Below are 21437 nucleotides of genomic sequence, written 5' to 3'. Positions count from 1 at the left end.
AAGAAAAATTTCAAAGCTATCTCTACAGTTTCAAAATGCATTAAATATTTAGCACCCTATAATAAATAAAGATCTTCACAAAGCTTGTCATAGAATGTAACAATCTTTAGTTGCTAAATCATGTTAATAGACTTTATGCTGACAACCTGTTCTTGAATTTCTGAACAAAACCCACTTGACTGTGATGCATATTATTTTTACCGCACTTTTCGATTTAGTTAACTCATATTTCATTGAAGATCATTGCATCTATTTTCTTTAGTGAAATGAGTCTATGATTTTTTTCTTCTATTTACTTGGTTTTGGAATAAAGAGCACACTGATTGCATTAATTGGGTTGGCCATCATCTTCTATTTTCCTATACTTTGGAACATCTTGTCTAAGAGAGAGTGCATTTGTCACTTGAAGTATAATAAAATTTTTTGAGGTATGTGGGGTATTCATGTGCCAATTTCTTGCATTTTACTTTTCTCTATATTATCCATTTTATGGTATCATTTATGACATATAATTGTTAATAATAATCTATTTCTTTGTTTGCTCTGAATTTTCCACTTTGCTTTTTTCCATTCCTTTTTAAAAATTAAACCTGTTAGATATGAGTCCATTTTATTAATACTACTGTTTTCTAATATTTGGTTATCTATCTTTATTATTTCTTCCCTTAATTTTTCTGTTTTCTTTTTCTTTTTCCAACTTCTTGAGATAGATATTTCAATTTCATTGTTTCTATCATTTGTGTTTTCTTATGAATATGTTTAAGTAATGCATTTTCCTTCATATTTCACTATATCTACATTGTTCCAATATTGGCATATACAGTTTTGTTATCATTTGACTATGTATATTTTCAGAAAGTTCCACTATGATTCTCTTTTTAACATAAGGGCCACTTAACATATTATTAAATTCTATAGATATGTACACTTTTAGTTATCTTTCAGCTATTGATTTCTAATTTTAGTAGCAAAATTGTAGTTGGAGAAATGATATATAAAATATTCAAATTTTGGAATTTATTGTGGCTTCTTTACGAAGTTATAGAGTATTAAGTTAATGTATATACACTGTCAAATACGTAGAAACTTGAAAAAAAACATAAAAATATGGGAGGGTACATGGATGGTTCACTGGTAGAATGTTTGCCTTCCTAGCAAGAGACCCAGGTTCAATTCTTGGACCATGCACCCTCTCCACAAAAACAAAATAAAATAATTAAAATATGGGCATACTCACCCCTGTTTTCAAAACCTTGGTCAAGGTACGTTTTATGCTTAAGTTAATATCTAATTTTTAATAATAGAGTATTGCTTGATTTATTAATTCAGTCAAAGAACTTTGTATATCATCTATGCCAAGAATTATTTTAATTCCTCTTGATTTAAAGAATGTTTACTTTATATAAGATGGAATTTAGTGTCCATTTACAGTCAGTAATAGTGAGGATATAGAAGCCCAATCTATTCCACATTAATATTAAATCGTTTCTTCTTCATTTGACTTTAAAATGTAAACACCCCTTGGAAGGATGAATCAGAGACTCATATTTCTCAGTGAGAATTACTTTCTCAGATTCTTTCTTCATTCACCTGTTTAGGTAGAAAGAATCATGTGAAAATGGACTCCCAGGAAATAGAAAAAGAAAAGAAAACAGGAGACACAGACATTAGATTTTGCCTATGCACTAATAAGTAATCAATACATCTAGACTTAAATGATTGTGAATATTATCCAGACTTTTCTACATCAGAAAATGTCCCCTGAAAAAGAAAAAGGGCCCCTTTGTTTGCAGATCTGATTTGCTTTGATGTTAACAAATTCTGGCCTTTGCTTGGTGGCCCTATACATCAATATTTAACAAAGTTTCTTGAACTTTTTAATATTAACACCAAGGAAATACCCTCCCTAAATAGTACCACTAAGCACAAGTGACGTACACAACGTGAAACTTTTAACAGGCAGCCCTACACAGAAGCAGAGGGATAGACCAGCGTTGGGTGTGATGATACTGGAAAAAGACCATTCTAAGAAACACTATGTTCAGAAAAATGGTGTGGTGGGATTTTTTTCAAAACAGTTTTATTCACATGCCATACGATCCACTCAAAATGCACAATCAATGCCTTTTGGTATAATCACATAGTTATGCACTCATTACCACAATCAATATGAGAACATTGTCATTACTCTGAAAAAAAAATCCCATACTCCTTACACTCTCCTGTTATTAATGTTTAGCCTTGGCATAGTGTCTTTGTTACAAATGATAAAGGAGTATTACAATGTCACTGTTAACTCTAGTCCTTATTTTGCATTAATTGAACTTTTCCCCTTATACTACCCTTTTATTAATACCTTGCCATAGTGATGTACATTTGTTCTAGTTCATGTAAAAGCTTTCTTATATTTGAACAATTAATCAGTCACTGTCCACCCTGTCCCGTGTTTTACCTCTAGCTTTCCTTCTAGTGACATACACGACTCTAGCCTTCCTCTTTCAATCCTATCCACACTCAGCACTGTTAGCTACACTTAAAGTATTGTGCTACCATCACATAGTATTGTGCTATCCATTTCCAAACATTTATAATCAATGTTATTAAACATTCCTTACAAATTAAACATCAGCTCCCCATTCTCTGCCCTTTTTCTGTCCCCTGGTAACCTATTCTCTAGATTTTAACTCCCAGAGTTTGCTCATTATAATTAATTCATATTAGTGAGACCATATAATATTTGCCCTTTTGTGTCTGTCTTATTTCGCTCAAAATAATGTCTTCAAGATTCATCCACCTTGTTGCCTACATCAGGACTCCATTTCTTCTTATGGCTCCATAATACTCCATTGTATGTATAAATCAGTTAGTTTGTCCACTTACCCGTTGACAGACACTTGGTCTGTTTCCATCCATTAGCAATTGAAAACAATGCTGTGATAAATATTGGTGTGCACATGTATTTCTGTCCTAGCTTTCAGTTCTTCCAAGTATAAACCTAGTAATGGATCATATGGTAGTTCCATTTTTAGCTACCTGGGGACCACCAAACTGCTTTCCAGAGTGGTTGTGCATTTTAAATTCCCACCAGCAGTGAATAAGTGTTCCAATTTCTCCACATCCTCTCCAATACTTGCAGTTTTTTTTTTATTATGGCCATTCTAGTAAGTGTGAGACAATATCTCATTGTAGTTTTGATTTGCATTTTCCTAATAGTGATGTTGAGCATCTTTTCATGCACTTTTTAGCTATTTGTATTTTCTCTTTGGAAAAGTGTCTATCCATGTCTTTTGCCCATTTTTAGATTGGGTTGTTTGTCTTTTTATTGTTGAATTGTAGGATTTCTTTACATATTCTGGATATGAAATCCTTATGGGATATGTGGTTTCCAAATAATTTTCCCCATTGTGTAGGCTCCTGTGTTAGAAATTTTGATGAACTGAGTCAGAAGTTTGGGTCTGTGTTAACTATTGTGTAACTATGGCAAGATACCTGATTTCTCTGGTATTAAACTCATTTAGTGTTTGCTTGATAATCATAAGATGATAATAATTGACAGAAAATACCAAAAGTAATATGCTAAGGACAAACTTTCCTGTTTAGGTAAAAGTCACCCTATCTGTACATGGATGGCCATTTATTTATGAAATGTTCTCTGTATCTGTGGCTGTCTGTCATTTTTTAAGGCAGAAGAAGATAGGCTAGGTTTTACTTGTAAGGGAAGCTAGAAAAATGAGTGAAAGCATGTGGAAGGAGGTAATGATTCCTTTTTTTTTTCTTTGTGTTTCCATTTAGTTTCTCGAGAACGAATCAAAAGAAGCACAGGAAGGTAAACCCAGAAGTGGCAAGGAGGCGGTAAGAACTCAGCACATCAAAACATGCTCAGGAAACTCTGAGATTGACTTCAAAAACCTCTTTCCCACTGGAGCTAATATCTTAGGCCTCTTAGAACCAAAATTGAAAACAAATCTTTGGTGATTAATTCTGTGACTTGGCAGCAGATAATAGATGAAAGAAAGACAATGTATTAGTGCACATGTGGTTTTAAAAAAATTATTCTATAAAGCAAGTGCACAAAAATAAAGCTAGAAAAGCAGATTTTGGTTTTGGTTGGCTATTCGCAATGGCAACCCTTCCAAACTATTCCTCATACGTCAGCCAGAATAATCTTGAAAATATAATTCAAATCATTTCATTTCCTTGTTGAAGACCTTTCAATGGCTCCCCCATCAACATTCAGGATAAAATTAAAACTCTTCACTAAGCCCTATGAGCTTATAAGTTTTTGCTTCTGCATATCTCTGACCAGTTATTCTCCAGGCCCCTTGGCTCATTTAAATCTCAAATCTCCAAGCTTATTCTCAATTTAGCACCTGGATGCATGCTCTCCCTTGACATCTTAGCACACAGTGTGTTTATTTTCTATGCTTAAGATTCTCCTCCTGTAGAAGGTGTCTTTCACACTGTCCTTGGAGAGGCCCTCATGACTTGACTATATCAGAACACTGTTTTCCACACTCCATGATTTTCTTGCACTGCACCCTATTTTTATTTTCCATGGCTTTTCCCTCAACTTGTAACTTCATGAGTTAGCTTAGTTTTATGTAACCCATCTCTCTTTGATGTTTGCATTCTTTTCAAAGCATTATCAATGTCTGTTTGACTTGTTATTGGTTATCCGTTGCCAAACACTTACAAGCTGCTCAATGGAAAAAGAAAAAAAACGGAGTGGAAAAATCAACAGGTATTTAAACACTGATATCTTGCCCAGTCTTAGATCAACAGAAACACCTTCCTTTGTTTCGTAATCATGCCTTTCATATCTTTGTGTTCAATCTTTTCTCTAATATTTTCATCTCAAGACCTGGGTTTCTTTTTCTGATATGGCCTCTTCTCTTACGTTGCATGACAGAGTGCACAATTTGGGGGAGGGCATAATGTTTTGACTGATCCAAAATGATACTCTTTGGCATCAGCCATTTCCTAAGTTGCTCACCTACACTCTCTCTGCACAGAGAAATAGGTTGGCTTGTCATGTGAACCCTTAGGGACAACAGAGTAGCTGTGTTGGGTACTATGAGTCTGTAACAGCCCTTTAAAAATTGTTGCTTGAGAGGAAGGAGCAAAGATTTGGTAATGCTGCTGAATTAAGGTTATTCTCTCAGGCTCTCACTAATTGAATACAGTATCATATTGAAGTCATTTAAACTAGGACTTAACCGAATTATTTCTGTAATGAGTTCTGGACCAAATATTCTGAGTTCCTCATGGATATTGGAATCTAACTTAACATTTTCAAAGACAAGCAAATCTTTACTCCAAACTATTTGCAGACCAGGATTTCAATTTAAATGAGAAGAAATGAGATGTTTCTAGTGTCCCTATCCAAGGGTATTTTATAAGTGTGCCTCATGAAAATTTAACCAATCCTCTTGGAGAAGTCTGAACTTGATTATCACAGGAAATTGCAGTCGACCAACTGATTATATTTTCCTATAATTCTTTCATGCGCTAGAACTGGAATATCATACCATTCATTTAATTCAGGTCTTTAAACATATTTACATAGGGGCAGCATCAACTCTTTCAGGTCATTAACTTTTAAAAATGTATGTTTATAGAAATGTAATAAAGTAATATACATCCATTTAGGGTGAACGGTTTAAGTTTAGTAAAACATATGCAGCGGCAACCACTGGTCTGATGTCTACAATTTTGCTTTTTTGCAGAATATCATAGTATTTTGTCCTTTTATCATTATTGATTTTTTTGTTTCTGCTTGCCCTCACTTGAAAAAAAAAACTTCCTATTCTAACTCATTTGAACTTCAGACTTTCTTCTTCCATTTCCGATTTTTCTTATTTAGTATCGGGAGCATATAAAAATAAAACCTCCCCTCTAAATAATATTTTAGTTGTACCTTATGTTTTGTCAAAGGAAACAATATTGTCCAAAGAGTGTAAATACTTTGCTACCTTTCTTTTTATTTATTCTTGGATCTGAGTAGTTTAATTTCAAAACTTGTTTTATATTTTAATATTAAGTTCTTTTTTATTGCATTACTACCAATATCTGTGCTATTCCACTCTGTGGATTTTATCAAAGTGTTTGACATATATTCTGTATCAATTTTTAGAGAGGGTACTTATAATTCTTTAACTTTTGATTTCCTTGTTTTTTAAATTAAGTTTAAAGTATGGCTCTTTTAGATTGTGGTTCTGAAAATAAAATAGAAAAGTATCAATGCATATTCATTAACAGAATGCTTGGCTTCCACTAGTCCTGAATAATACTTGTCCAGTTCTTACCCCCAGGCAAACCAGCTGTGTGCACATTAGCTCTTATGTTTTCACAGTTGTCCTTTAACCATTCTATCTTCTAGTTTTCCACCATTAGTTTTCATCTTAAGCATGCTTTACATTGCCACTGCTCAGTTTTTAGAAATATTTGGATTCATTTATTGCTGCCTATAATGTTGTTCAGTTTCTGTAAAGTTTTCATCAGTCCCTTAAAACATTTTCCCAATTTATGCAAGCCCACTTAACTTATTTTTTAAATTCCTATTGGAATCATTTGCATTCTCATTATAAATAAATCATTTTATTTATCTCTCTGAGATGTGTTGTTACTGTGTTTTCTCTTTAATTACGTATGGTAGGCATTCTCATATTATTTGAATTAATTTCTCTTCTGACAATGATTTGCCTTCAGTATACTTTTCTACTTTTTTTGTCATTTTGTTACATTTTTGCAACATTATACTTAGTTCTTTGAATAGAAGAAGGTCATTTGTACAATAAAGCTATGTTTGTGTACATGCACATGAGTGCATATGTGTTTCTGTGTGTGAGTACTGGGGGAGGTTGCAGAAAGAAGTAAGCTAACATCCAGCTTCAAATTGGTGTTTTGTTTCGTGCTGCCTCCTCACCAAATATCTTCTCTCTGCCCCACGCGGAGGTTTGTTGGTCCGGTCAGAAGTGAAGAGTCATACAGATTGCATCACTTCTTACCTCCACATTTAGGCTTCGGAGTCAGGGGACAGAGAAATAAATTGTGGTATGCTGACAACCCCACCTTCCCTATGGCCCTTCGTCTTTCTTTTGTCCCTTAGCGATCCTCAGTATCTCTCTAATGACTGGTTTATAATCCTCAGTGCCCAACACTGTAATCTCTTCATTAAGATTCTTGAAGACCTTCCCATTTACTATTTTTGGGGGGGAGTATACAATTATTTTTATTACTATTGATGACAATGGTTATACCTTAATGTTTTATTCACTCCACCTGTCTCCCTGCCTTTATTTTTATGTGCAGTCTCATTGAGATATATTCACATAACATAAAATCATCCAAAGTATACAATCAATGGCTCATAGTATCATCACAGGTGTGTGCACTCATCACCACAATCAATTTTAGAACATTTTTATTACTCCAAAAAGAAATAAATAGATAAAAAAGAACACCCAAAATATCCCATAGCCCTTACCCACCTGTGTTATTCATTTATTTTTGTCTTTGTTTTATTACTCATCTGCTAATACACTGGATAAAGGGAGGGCCAATCACAAGGTTCTCACAATCACATGGTCTCATGATAAAAGCAATATAGTTGTACAATCACCATCAAAAATCAAGTCTGCTGGAGTACAGTTCAACAGTTTCAGGTATTTCCTTCTAGCTGTTCTAATACACTACAAACTAAAAAGGAGTATTTATATAATGCATAAGAATAACTTCCAGAATGACTTCTCAGCTTTATTTGAAATCTCTTGGCCACTGGAAGCTTATTTTGTTTCACTTCTTTTCCCATCTTTGTTCAAGAAGTGTTTCTCAATCCCATGATACCAGGACCAGGTTCATCCCTGGGAGTCATACCCCACTTTTCCAGGGAAATTTACACCCATGGACATCATGTCCCACATGAGGGGAGGCTGCAGCAAGCCATTTGCAGAATTAGCTTCAAGAGAGACACCACATCTGAGCAGCAAAAAAGAAAAGAGATTCTCTGGAGGTGACATTTAGGCATCGTTATAAGTAGGCTTGGCTTCTTCTTTTCAGGAATAAGTTTCATAAGGGCAAGCCCCAAGACCAAGGGCTTTGCATATTAAATTGGAACTCCCTAATTCTTGAGACAGTATCACAAGTTCTCCAGGTGAGGAGTTAAATATTTCCACATTTTTCTTCAGTCGCTTGAGGGGACTTTGCAGATACTTTTTAATTTTCTACCTAGATTACTCTGGTACGTATCAGGGTTTTATATTAACCTACACAAAATAACAAGATCTCATTCCCTACTCAAGTTTCCATGTAATTAAGTTGTTTTACTTTTTTTTCTAAGTTTGATTGGGGAGTTTAATCCATTAACATTCTACGGTATTACAATAAAGGCAATATTTTCTTCTACCATTTTTTTTGGATTTTATATGTCATATTTTCTCTCTTTGTGCTCTTACTGATAGTCTTCACTTCTACACTCTTCTCCAAGTCTCTCTCTCCTCTCTCTTCCTATCCGACTGCAGTACTCCCTTTTGCGTTTCTTTTCTTATTATATATTTTTTTTGTATAGTGCATGGTGAGATCACATTTCATTATTTTTCCATGTGAGTATCTAGTTATTGCAGCACCATTGATTGAATTTTTTGTTTGTTGCCTTTTTATTTGTTTGTTTGCTTGTCTGTTTGTTTTTGGGGAAGTGCATGAACAGGAATTGAACCTGGATCTTCCACATGGGAGGCAAGAATTCCACCACTGAATGACCCTTGCATCCCACCCCCTTTTGGTGTTTCTTGTAGAGCATGTCTCTTGTTCACCAATGTTCTCGGGGTCTGTTTGTCTAAAAATATTTAAACTCTCCATCATTTTTGAAGGACAGTTTTCCCAGATATAGAATTATTGGTTTGCAGTTTTTCTTTTTCAGTATCTTAAATATACTATAACACTGCATCTTGCCTCTACCGTTTCTGCCGAGAAATCCATGCACAGTCTTGCTGAGCTTCCCTCGTATGACATGGATCACTTTCCTGTTGCTGTTCTCAGAATCCTCACTCGTGTTTGACATCTGACAATCTGGTCGGTGTCTTGGAGTAGGTCTATTTAGATCTATTCTTTTGGGGTGTGCTGCACTTCTTGGACCTGTAGTTTTATGTCTTTCATAGTTGGGAAATTTTCGATGATTATTTCTCCTATTATTCTTTCTGCTCCTTTTCCCTTTTCTTCTCCTTCTGGGACACCCATAACACACGTATTCCTGTGTTTCATGCTGCCATTCACTTCCATGACACCTGCATGCATGTTACATTCATTTCCCTCGCTGTTCTTTTGTGTGTAGGATTTCAGATGTCCTTTCCTCTACTTCACTCACTATTCCTTTCTTCTGCCTCCTCAAATCTGCTGCTGTACATCTCCTCTGTTTTCATCTCTTCTACTGTAACTTTCATTCCCATAAGTTCTGTCATTTCTTTTTACAAGCCTTTGAGTTCTTCTGCGTTGTCTCACAGTGCCTTCCCTTCGTATCTTTCATCTCTTTCGCCATATTTTCCTTCACCTCATTGATCTGATTTTTCATTTGATTTAGAAGATTTGTTTGAACATCTTTAGTTAGTTGTTGGAGCTCTTATATGCCATTTGAAGTGCTAGTTTGGTCCTTTGGGCCACATCTTTGCTTTTCCTAGTGTGACTTGTAACTTTTTGCTGGTGTTTATGCATCGGATTTCCTTGATTGGTTTATTCTTGAGGTCATTTTCTAGCTTTTACCTAGAGTTTTCTTGTTGGTTGGTGTTGTTCTCTATCTGCTCTTTGACATTCAACTTATTCTAGACCTGTAGCATAGCTTCTGCTTAACTGATCATAATTTTTCAACTCTTGTTTTTCTGGTTCTTACACTGCCTATATGGAATCTTTTTTGAGGAGGTACTCTTTGGAAATGATCAACCCCAAAGAGCTCTTCCTAGACCAGGCAGGTGCTGGACTTATGAAGAGGGTGTAAGCAGTATCAAGAGTCGCTGAGGAAGAGACCCAGCAGTTTGCCAGTTTTTCCTGTGATGCCTCTTGATTCTGTGCTTTTCCTATCCTGTCCAGCAGGTGGGACTCATCAGCCCACAGTGCCCCACCAGTATAAAGTTGTGCAGTGCCTTTAATTCTCAGCAGACCCTGGCCCTGCCAGGGGTGTGCTTGATACAGAGGCTGTGGTAGAAGGCAGCCTTAAGCTGTTTCTGTTTTCCAGCACCTGGGGACTAAATGAGAGCCACCATTTTTGCTGGACCCTGCCCTGCCCCCCTTTTTAAGGAAGAAGATGTGCCTTTAGGCATTTATCTACTTCACCTGAAAAGTTACTTTGTCTGTCAGACATTTCTTACCTCTGCCCTTGCCTGGGGTAGTGCAGAAACCTGAGACTGACTGCAACTTTATTTAATGGACTGCTACAAAGTAAAACAAAAACAAAAACAGAGGGCATTTTTCAGAGCTGGACTTCAGAACCACCCCCCCCCTCGGTTTGCCCCCCTCCGTTTGCCAATCAAGAACTGGAGTTGTTACCTTACTCTATGTGTTCCTTGTCTGGGGCCACAACCCTTTTCCAGTATTCTGATCTAAGCCAACTTCAAAACTTTCTGTTTTATTTTTTTCCATCAGCCTTGCCTCTTCTTTGCTGGGAGAGACCTCAGGATTCCTTTCATGCCTGCTCTTGGTTCATCCATGCTCAGAGCTTGTATTCAGTAGTTGTGTTTGTTAACTGCCTTAGCAATTGGAGCTTGGTTAAGCTACCTTCCCTTTCTCCTATCAGAGACTGATTCTTTTTCCCACAGGGAAATGACTCCAAAACAGCATGCTGTACAAGCTGGGGAGGGGAGCCAGCCTTCATGGCTTGGGAGAACTTACAGTTCTGCCCTGTGGTCTTGGCCCTCCCACCCATTCCAGACTGTTGCACAATGTGTGTCTGGTCACAGGAGTCCCCAAACAGTTGTTCCAGACAGTTCATTGCTACTTGCTAGCTGCCCTGTAGGACTAACTAAATTCCACACTTCCCTACACCGCCATCTTGCCCTGTCTGTTGTCCATCGTTTCCTTTTTTTCTTTTAACAGTGCATTTTATTTATTTATTACATGTGCAGGCACTGGGAATTGAACCCGGGTCCTCTGGCATGGCAGGTGACAACTCTGCCTGCTGAGCCAGTGTGGCCCGCCCCATCATTTACTTTTAAGGTTATATAATTCCCCTCATCAAGGTCAGAAGAGGATAAAATTCAGTTTCCATCTTCTCCCTTGAATTGATCAACATTTTACTATATTGCATATGTACTTTCCACATGCAGTCTGATAGTCTAATAATTACTTAGTTTCATGAAATACGGGGTGTTATTCTTTGTTTTTCAGTCTTTTCTTGGTTTTTGATGGCTTGTCAGAAAGGGCCAGAGAAAACAGGCATTTAATTTTACTTATCATGTGAAATGATCTTCAGCTTAGAGCAATGAAACACTTATTGGAAGTGCACTTTCAGTTTTGGAGACACCTCTGTCTCATGTCTCATGTTATCTTTTTTATTTGTAGGCAGGAGACAACTGTATTGGAGAGACAAAATCGAGATAAGGAAAGTAAGTCATGACTTCCTAATATTATTTATACTTGGGAAATTTCATATTTAAATATATAAGCTAGCTGGCCTTTTGATATTATTTTGAAGAAGACTGGAAGTATTACTGTTTTGAATACTTACTGTAGATGTCTTAATTCTTACTTTGTCTCATAAGACTGATAAATATATGCTTTGTATTATGGTTAATTTCTGGTATGATTTATCTCAAGCAAATTTAATATATTTCTGTGGGAAGTGATTAACCAAAATACTACTCATTTAAATTTATATATTAGTGATTAAAACTAGGGCCACTTCAAATATTAGCTGGTAATTAGACCGGTTTTTGCTCTTTCTGCTCTGCTTGACATAGTGTCTATGCATAAGAATCATATAATTACTCAAAATATAACTATGAATAAAATTTTTCAATTCCTAGAGGCAAATATATCTAAAGGAAGCTTGATTTTTTTGCTATCACTTCAACAGTCTTCTTGAACAAATTGTATAGCCTCATTATTTGAAATTTTTCATTTCCCAATCACATCTCACTCATCTTCTGGTGCTATCACTGAGGATGTCATACGTCACCATGTTAGTAAATAAAATAACATTTAAAAAAATATTCTCATTGAGAAATGCTCACACACATGCATTCCATAGATGGTGTGCAATCAATGGCTCAAAATATCATCACATATTCATCACCATGATCATTTTTTAGAACATTTGCATCACTCCAGAAAAAGAAATACAAAGAAAAAAGAAAAAAACTCATATATACCATGCACCTTACCCCTCCCTCTCATTGGCCACTAGTATTTCCATCTACCCAATTTATTTTACCCTTGGTCACCCATTATTTATTTATTTTTATCCATATTTTTCACTCATCTGTCCATACCCTGGATAAAAGGAACATCAGACACAAAGTTTTCACAATCACACAGTCACATTGTAAACATTCTATCTCTATACAAAGGTCTTCAAAAATCAAGGCTACTGGAACACAGCTCAGCTATTTCAGGTAATTCCCTCCACCCACTCCGATACATGATAAACTAAAAGGGGATATCTATGTAATGTGTAAGAATAACCTCCAGGATAACCTCTTGACTCTGTTGAAATCTCTCAGCCACTGAAACTTTATTTTTTCTCATTTCTCTCTTCCCCCTTTTGGTCAAGAAGGATTTCTCAATCCTGTGATGCCAGGTTCCAGCTCATCCTGGGATTTCTGTCCCACGTTGCTAGGAGATTTACACCCCCAGGAGTCATGTGCCTCATAGGAGGGAGGACGATGAGTTCACCTGCTGGGCTGGCTTAGAGAGAGCATCCACATCTGGGCAACTAAGGAGGTTGTATGGGGGTGTCTCTTAGGCTTAATTTTTAGTAAGCTTAACTTGTCTTTTGCAGGAATAAGTTTTATAGGGGTGAACCCCAAGATCGAGGGCTTGGCCTATTGATTTTACTGTCCCCACTACTTGTGAGAACATGAGGAATTCTCCAAATGGATTGTATATTTCCTCCTTTCTCCCAAGTCCCCCAAGGGAGTTTTGCAAATACTTTTTATTCACTGTCCAAATTACTCTGGGATATATTGGGGCATCACACTAACCTGGACAAACAAACAAAACCTCATGCCCTATTCACAATCCCATGTACTTACGATATTCAGGTACACTGACATACACGTTAAATTAGGAAAAACACTACACAAAATACAGATTTAGCACCCGATAAACATCCCTCCTTTCAGTCTCACACAGAAGTTGAGGTGGTATAATATGGATGATATCCTCCTTTACCCTGTATTCTGATCTACCTTAGCCCTATCAAGCTCAGCTTGATTCGTATCTCTACTAGAAATCTGATCACTTTTTCAGCTTTTTAAACAGTTCCTGTATGGGGTAATGCTGACTTTCATAGCTTCAGAGCTCTAACTCTGAGTCTCATGTGTCAAATAAACACCCAAAGTCTCTGGGAATGGCCATGTTATATACAAACAGGTCAGAATCTCACAATTTAGAATCAACAGTTACAATTCCTGAATATACGTGACTGCTGTAAGAGCTTACGATCTAGAAACCTTTGTAATAGGCCCCAACTCATGCTCTCAACTTTAGTTCATCGAGTTTTTATATTCTAGTTAGTCCATATGATTGACTGAGGAATGATAACATTTGTCATTTTATTCCTGACATTTCATACAACATACCGTCTTTAAGTTTCATTCAATTTGTTGCATGCCTCACAACTTCATTCTTCCTTGCCCTGGGCAGTATGGTGTATGCACACACCATAGTGCCCCCTTCAATTCTTCTGTCATTGTACCCTTAGGTCACCTCCAGTCATTGATCCAGAGCACTGCTGCCGTAAACACCAGTGTGCAAATGTCCACTCGTGCCCACACTCAGTTCCTCCAGGTGTATACTGGGCAAGGAGGTTTCAGGATCATATGTCAACCCACCTCTAGGCTCCTGTGGAGCCACCACACTGCCCTCCAAGGGGCTGCACCTCTCAGTTTCCCTATGGAGTCAATAGGTCATCTCTTTCTCTGCATTTTCTCTAGCACTTGTTTCTCTCTGTTCTTTTTAAACAGTTTTATTCACACACCATATAATCCAGCCTAAGTGTATAGACATGCCTTTACCATCATACTCTATCTGAAGACTTTCTTTTTCTGCACAAAGAATCCATACACATTTTCCAATCTCCCCACCTCCCCTACCCCCGCCCACTGACGTATGACTGTTTTGGCAAAATACTTTGTTACATTCGGTGGAAGCGTATTACAATGTTATTATTGACTATAGACCCTAGTTTGCATTGATTGTACTTTTTCCCATATACCGTCTATTTCCACACCCTGCAACATAGACATTCGTTTGTTCTCTCTTATGCAACAAACTTTTTTAAATTTGCACATTAAAACACCATCATTATCCACTATAAGCTTTCCTAAACTGTACTTTCTCAGTCTCTGTCCTATAACTTTCCTTCTGGTTTCATACAGTCCCCCAGCCCTTCTTCCTCTATCGTATTCACATTCAGCTTCATTCAGTGTACTTATATTACTGTGCTACCATCCCTAGTACTGTGCTACACATTTTTGAGTTTTTACAATCGTTCCTGTTTCACGATCAGTATTCCTTCAGCACCAATTGCCCAACCTCCACCCTGTTCCTATTTCCTGATAACCTGTGTTCTTAACTTCAATTCTGCAAGTTCACTCATTAACGTTAGTTCAGATTAGTGAGATCATACAGTATTTGACCTTTGGTTCTGGCTAAGTTCACTCAACATAATGTTCTCAATGTCCAACCATGTTGTTACATATTTCATGACCTTATTCTATCTTACAGCTACATAGTATTCCATTGAATATATATACCACAGCTTGTTGAGTCACTCTTCCATTGATGGACATTTGGGCTGTTTCCATTTCTTGGCAATTCTAAATAATGCTGCCAAAAATGTTGGGGTGAAAATGTCCATTTGTATCTTTGTCCTCATGTTCTCTGGATATATACCTAGCAATGAGTTTTCTGGATCATATGGCAATTCTATACTTAGCTTCCTGAGGAACTATCAAACTGACTTCCAGAGCAGTTATACCATTTTACATTTCCATCAATAGTGGATAAATGTGCCTCTTTCTCCACATCCTCTCCAGTACCTGTCGTTTTGTTTTGTTTTCTTTGTAAAGGCCAGTCTAGTGGCTGTCAGATGATATTTTATTGTGGTTTTGATTTGCATTTTTTTAATAGCCAGTGAAGTTGAGCATCTTTTCATGTGCCTTTTAGCCATTTGTATTTCCTCTTCTGAAACGTGTCTATTCATGTCTTTTGCCCATTTTGCAATTGGATTGTTTGACTTTTTGTTGTTGAGTCGAAGAATCTCTTTATATACTCTGGATACTAAACCCTTATCTGATATGTGGTTTCCAAATATTGTCTCCCATTGCATAGGCTGCCTCTTTACTTTCTTGACAAAGTTCTTTGATGCAAAAAGTGTTTAACTTTGAGGAGTTCTCATTTATCTGTTTCTTTCTTCAATGCTCCTACTTTGGCTATAATGTCTAGGAAACTATCTCCTATTGCAAGCTTTGTAAGAAGTTTTCCTACATTTTCTTCTAAAAGTCTTATGGTCTTAGCTCTAATGTTTAGGTCTTTGATCCATTTTGAGTTCATTTTTGTATAGGGTGTGAGATATGGATTCTCTTTCATTCTTTTGCTTATGGGTATCCAGTTCTCCAAACTTCATTTATTGAAGAAAATGCTCTCTCAGGTGAGTTGGCTTGACAAACTTCTCAAAGATCAACTGTCCATAGATGAAGAGTTCTATATCTGAACACTCTCCTCGATTCCATTGGCCAGTATATCTATCTTTATGCCAGAACTGTGCTGTTTTGACCACTGTAGGTATGTAATATATTTTAAAGTCAGGTAGGTGAGACCTCCCACTTGATTTTTCTTTCTCAAGATATTTTTAGCTATTTGGGGCATGCTTCCCTTCTAGATAAATTTGGGTATTGTTTTTTCTATTTCTACGAAGTAAGTTGTTGGGATTTTAATGGTATTGTATTGAGTCTCTAAATTGATTTAGCTAAAATTGACATCTTAACTATATTTAGTCTTCCATTCCATGAACACGGTATGCCCTTTAATTTATTTAGGTTTTCCATGATTTCGTTTAGCAATTTCTTGTAGTTTTTCTAGATTTCCTCCTCAGATTGCTCATTACAATTGTATAGAAACAGTACTGATTTTTCGGTGTTGATCTTGTATCCTGTCACTTTGCTTTACTCATGTATTAGCTCTAGAAGCTTTGTTGTAGAGTTTTCAGAATTTTCAACAGATGGTATCATCTAGTGAGAGTTTTACTTCTTCATTTCCAATTTGGATGCCTTTTATTTCTTTTTCTTGTCTAATTGCTCTGGCTAGAGCTTCCATCACAATGTTGATTATCAATGGTGGCAGTGGCATCCTTGTCTTGTTCCTGATCTTAAAGGGAAAGCTTTCAGTCTTTCCCTATTGAGCATGATGTTAGCTGTGGGTTTGTCTTTTTTCAGGGGTGGGTAGGTGGGGTGCATGGTCTGGGAATTGAACCCAGGTTTCCCACATGAAAGCCAAGCATTGTACCACTGAACCAGTCATGCAACCAGCTGTGGGTTTTTCATTTATTCCGTTTATCATGTTGAGGAATTTCCCCTCTATTATTATCCTTTAAAGTGTTTTCATCAAGAAAGGATGTTGAATTTTTCAAATGTCTTTTCTTCATAAATTGAGAGGAACATGTGGTTTTTCTCCTTTGATTTGTTGATATGGTGTATTACATTAATTGATTTCCTTAAGTTGAATGATCCTTGCATACCTGGAATAATTCCTACTTGGCCATGATGTGTAATTCTTTTAATGTGCTGCTGGAATCGAATTGCAAGTATTTTGTTGAGGATTTTTGCATGTATATTCATTACATACATGATTGGCCTGTAATTTTTTTTCTTATTGGATGTTTGTATGTCTTTGGTCATGCAGGTGATGCTGGCTTCATAGAATGAGTTGTGGACCCTTTCCTCCTCTTCAGTTTTTTTGAAGAGTTTGAGCAGGATTGGTCCTAATTCTTTCTTGAATGCTTGGAAGAATTCACTTGTGAAGCCATCTGGTCCTGGACTTTTCTTTTTTTGGAGCTTATTGATGACTGATTCAATCTCTTTTCCTGCGATTGGTTTATTTAAGGTCATCTATTTCTTTTCATGTCAGTTTTGGCTGTTCATGCTTTTTTAGGAATTGTCCATTCCATCTACATTGTCTGTTTTATTACCATATAGTTGCTTATGGTGTCCTCTCATTACCTTCCTTATTTCTATGGATCAGTGGTTATGTCTCCTCTTGCATTTCTCATTTTATTTATTTACATCTTCTCTCTTTCTCTTTCTCTCTCTCTCTCTCTCTCTCTCTCTCTCTCTCTCTCTCTCTCTCTCTCTCTCTCTTTCTCTCTCTCTCTCTCTCTCTCTCTCTCTCTCTCTCTCCATCTAGGTAGGGTCCATCAATTTTTTTGATTTTCTTAAAAAAAACCCAGCTTCTATGTTTGTTGATTTTCACGATTGTTTTCATGTTCTCAATTTCATTTATTTCTGTTCTAATATCCATTATTTCTTTCTTTTTGTCTACTATGGAGTGATTTGGTAGATCTTTCTCTAGTTCTTCCAAATGAACAATTAACTACTTGATTTTTGTTCCTTGCTTTTAAAAATAACAGCATTTAAGACAATAAATTTCCCACTTAGCACTGCCTTTGTTGCATCCTATAAATTTTGATATGTTGTGTTTTCATTTTCATTTGCCTAGAGATATTTACTGATTTCTCTTGTAATTTCTTCCTTGAGCCACTGGTTCCTTAAGAGTGTGCTGTTTAATGTCCATATATTTGTGAATTTTCTGGCCCTCTGCCTGTTATTGATTTCCAACTTCATGCCATTATGATCTTAGAAAATACATAGAAAGTGTTTTTTTATTTAATGATTTCAGTCTTTTTAAATTTATCAAGACTTGCTTTGTGACCCAGCATACGATCTATCCTTAAGAATGATCCATGAACACTTGAGAAAAATATGTATCCAGCTATTATGGGGTGTAATGTTCTGTAAATGTGTGTTAGTCTAGTTCATTTATTGTATTATTCAGATTCTCTGTTTCTTCTATTGATCCTCTGTCTGGATGTTCTATCCATTGATGAAAGTGGGGATTGAAGTCTCCAACTATTGTGGTAGAGGTGTCTATTTCTCCCTTCAGTGTTGTCACTGTTTGCCTCATGTACTTTGGAGCACTCTGGCTTGGTGCATAAATACTTATGATTGTTATGTCTTCTTGTGAATTGTTCTTTTTATTAATACATAGTGTCCTTTTTTGTCTCTTTTTATTGTTTTACATTTAAAGTCTAATTTGGCAGATATGAGTATAGCTACTCCTGCTCTTTTGCTTTTTTTGCCCTTTTCTGATTGTTGTTTGCATGAAATACCTTTTCACAACCTTTCACTTTCAACCTGTTTTTGTCCTTGTGTCTAAAGTGAGTTGTTTTTTTAAAATTCATTCTTCCAGTCTTTGTCTTTTTATTGGGGAGTTTAATTTATTAACTTTTAGTGTTATTACTGTAAAGGCAGGACTTTCTTCTACCATTTTGCCTTTGGGATTTTATACGTTGCATCTATTTTTTTTTTCTCTTTTCACCTTTACTGATAGTTTTCATTTCTACACTCTTCTCTAGACCTCTCTCTCCTGTCTTTTCCTATCTCCCTATAGCACAAACTTTAGTCTTTCTTGCAGAGCTGGTCTCTTATTCACAAATTCACTCAGTGATTGTTTGCTTGAAAATATGTTAATATTGCCCTCACTTTTGAAGGACAGTTTTGCTGGATACAGAATTCTTGGATGGCAGTTTTCTCTTTTAGAATCTTAAATATATCATACCACTGCCTTCTCACCTCCGTAGTTTCTGCTGGAAATCCACACATAGTCTTATTGGGCTTCCCTTATATTTGAGGGATTGTTTTTCTCTTGCTGCTTTCAAAATTTTCTCTTTCTCCTTGACTCTTGACAATCTGATTAGTGTCTTGGAATATGTCTGTTTAGGTATGTTCTGTTTAGTGTATGCTGCACTTCTTGGATCTGTAATCTGATGTCTTTCATAAGAAATGGGAAAGTTTCAGTGATTATTTCCTCCCTTAGTCTTTTTTTTTTTTTACATGGGCAGGCACTGGGAATCGAACCTGGGTCCTCTGGCATGGCAGGCAAGCACTCTTACCTGCTGAGCCACCATGGCCTACCCCCCTCCCTTAGTCTTTATCATCTTTCTTCCCTTCTTTTCCTCTTCTGGAACACCCACAACATTTATATTCACGTGCTTCATGTTGTCATTCAATTCGCTGAGAACCTGCTCATATTTTTCCACTCTTTTCCCTATATTTTCTTTTGCATGTCAGATTGCAGATGTCCAGTTCTCCATTTCAATAATCCTTTTCTTTATTTTCAAATCTATTGTTAGAGATTTTAATTTTTTGTCTCTTCTATTATGCCTTTCATTTCCATAAGTTCTGTGATTTGTTTTTCTCAAATTTTTGATTTCCTTTTTTTGTTCACCCAATTTTTTCTTTATATCCTCACTCACCCATTGACTTGATTTTTGAAGAAATTTTCCATGTCTGTTTGAACATACCAAATTAGTTGTTTCAACTCCTGTATCTCATTTGAAGTGTTGGTTTATTCCTTTGACTGTGTCATATCTTCAATTTTCCTAAAATGATTCATTCTCTTTTGTTGGCATCTAGGCATTTGATTTCCTTCATTAGTTTATTCTGGAGGTTATTTCACTCTTTTCTCTAGGATTTTCTTGCTGGATGGTTTTGTTCTCTGTCTGTTCTTTGGCATTTAGTTCAACTTATTCTAGAACTCTACATAGGTTCTGTTTAACTGATCAGAATTTTTCAGTTTTCACTTTTCTGTTTCTTGCTCTGTCTATATGTAGCCTTTTTTGAGGAGGGTCTCCTTAGATGTTATTGACCCCAGATGGATTTTCCCAGACCATACAAGTCAATATCTCAGGAGGAGAGAGTTACCAGCATCAGTTTTCCCTGAGGGTGAGACTCAGCAGGTTGTCAGACTTTCCTACAAAGCCTCTAGACTCTGTGCTTTTCTTATCCTGCCCAGCACGCAGCACTTGTACACCCATGGCTTCCCACCAGTGTAAGGTGATGTGGTGCCTTTAATTTCAGAGACTCTCCCTGCTAGGAGCATGGTTGAGACAGAGGTGAAATTGTAGGTTGGCATTAATTGCTTCAATTTCTAGTCCATGGGGCCTGAATTCCTTGAAAGAGGGATTCCAGTTGAGCTGGGCCCCACCTTTCTCTTGGGGAAGGTACAGACTTTAGGGAATTAGTTACTTTGTCTCTCAGATAAGCTTAATTCTGCCCTTGTCTGGGGCAGTGCTGGAGCCTGAGAAGGCTTTCAGTTCTATCTAAGGAATTGCTAGGAGTAGAAAAAAAGAAAAAAAACCCCCAGTCTTCACGTTTGTCAATCAAAAGCTTAAGTTAGTACGTGACTCACGTGACTCAGTGTATCTCCAGACTCTCTGTGTCCCCTTTTCTTGGGTTCCAGCCCTTTTCCAGTATTTTCTGCCATCTGACGCAAAAAGCTTTTTTTTTCCCATCAGCCCCACACCCACTCTGAAAGGGCAAAATCTCCTAATACCTTTAGTGCTTATTCCAGGTTTATCTGTGTTAGAGACCTATTTTCAGTAGTCAGAATTTGTTTATTAATTCCGCAATTGAGCTAAACCCTTGTTGCTAGTAAAGTTTATTTCTTTTCTCCCCAAGGAATCAAACTGCCATGCTTGTGGGGGAGAAGGCACCAGCCACCATGGCTTAGGGAACTTACAGTTCTGTGTGGGGTCTCAGCCAGTCCACTTGGTCCAGTCTGATGTTCATTCTGTGTCTGGTCACTGATGTAGCCCCAGCAGCTGTTCTGTACTCTTCCTGGATATTTACTGGCTGCTCTGGAGGATGAACTAAATTCCACACCTCATTAAGCTGCCATCATGCCCCACCTTTCAGAATAACATTTTTAAAAGCATCGCAATACATCTTATATATAAAATTGTTATGTAAAACCATTATTTCAGTGGGGTGTATATACATGTGAGTGTACAAAACTGTAGTGTAAAATATATTTCTAACTGTAAGTCATGGACAAAAAAGCTAAATGCTCCTGCCCAATGGTAACTAAAGACTTCAAACACTGTGGGAGAATTTTCTATCTTAATCTTAACTGTCTTATCTCTGGGCACGTGTAAATTATGTTTGATATCTCCTTTC

At 36.7% G+C, this 21437-nt stretch overlaps 1 long non-coding RNA gene across 1 annotated transcript in view; it reads left to right on the top strand.

The window, feature by feature from the left end:
- LOC143664224 (uncharacterized) overlaps window positions 1-21437 on the top strand; it is a 52222-nt gene that overhangs the window by 13216 nt on the left and 17569 nt on the right. The window contains exons 2-3 of the long non-coding RNA XR_013166382.1: window positions 3793-3852; window positions 11545-11588. This is a non-coding gene — a long non-coding RNA (uncharacterized LOC143664224). The remainder of the gene's footprint in view (window positions 1-3792; window positions 3853-11544; window positions 11589-21437) is intronic.

This window comes from Tamandua tetradactyla, chromosome 20, assembly GCF_023851605.1.
Source record: "Tamandua tetradactyla isolate mTamTet1 chromosome 20, mTamTet1.pri, whole genome shotgun sequence".
Lineage (NCBI taxonomy): Eukaryota > Metazoa > Chordata > Mammalia > Pilosa > Myrmecophagidae > Tamandua > Tamandua tetradactyla.
The sequence above is the reverse complement of the archived record's forward strand: the minus strand, read 5'-3'. Positions and strand labels throughout refer to the sequence as shown.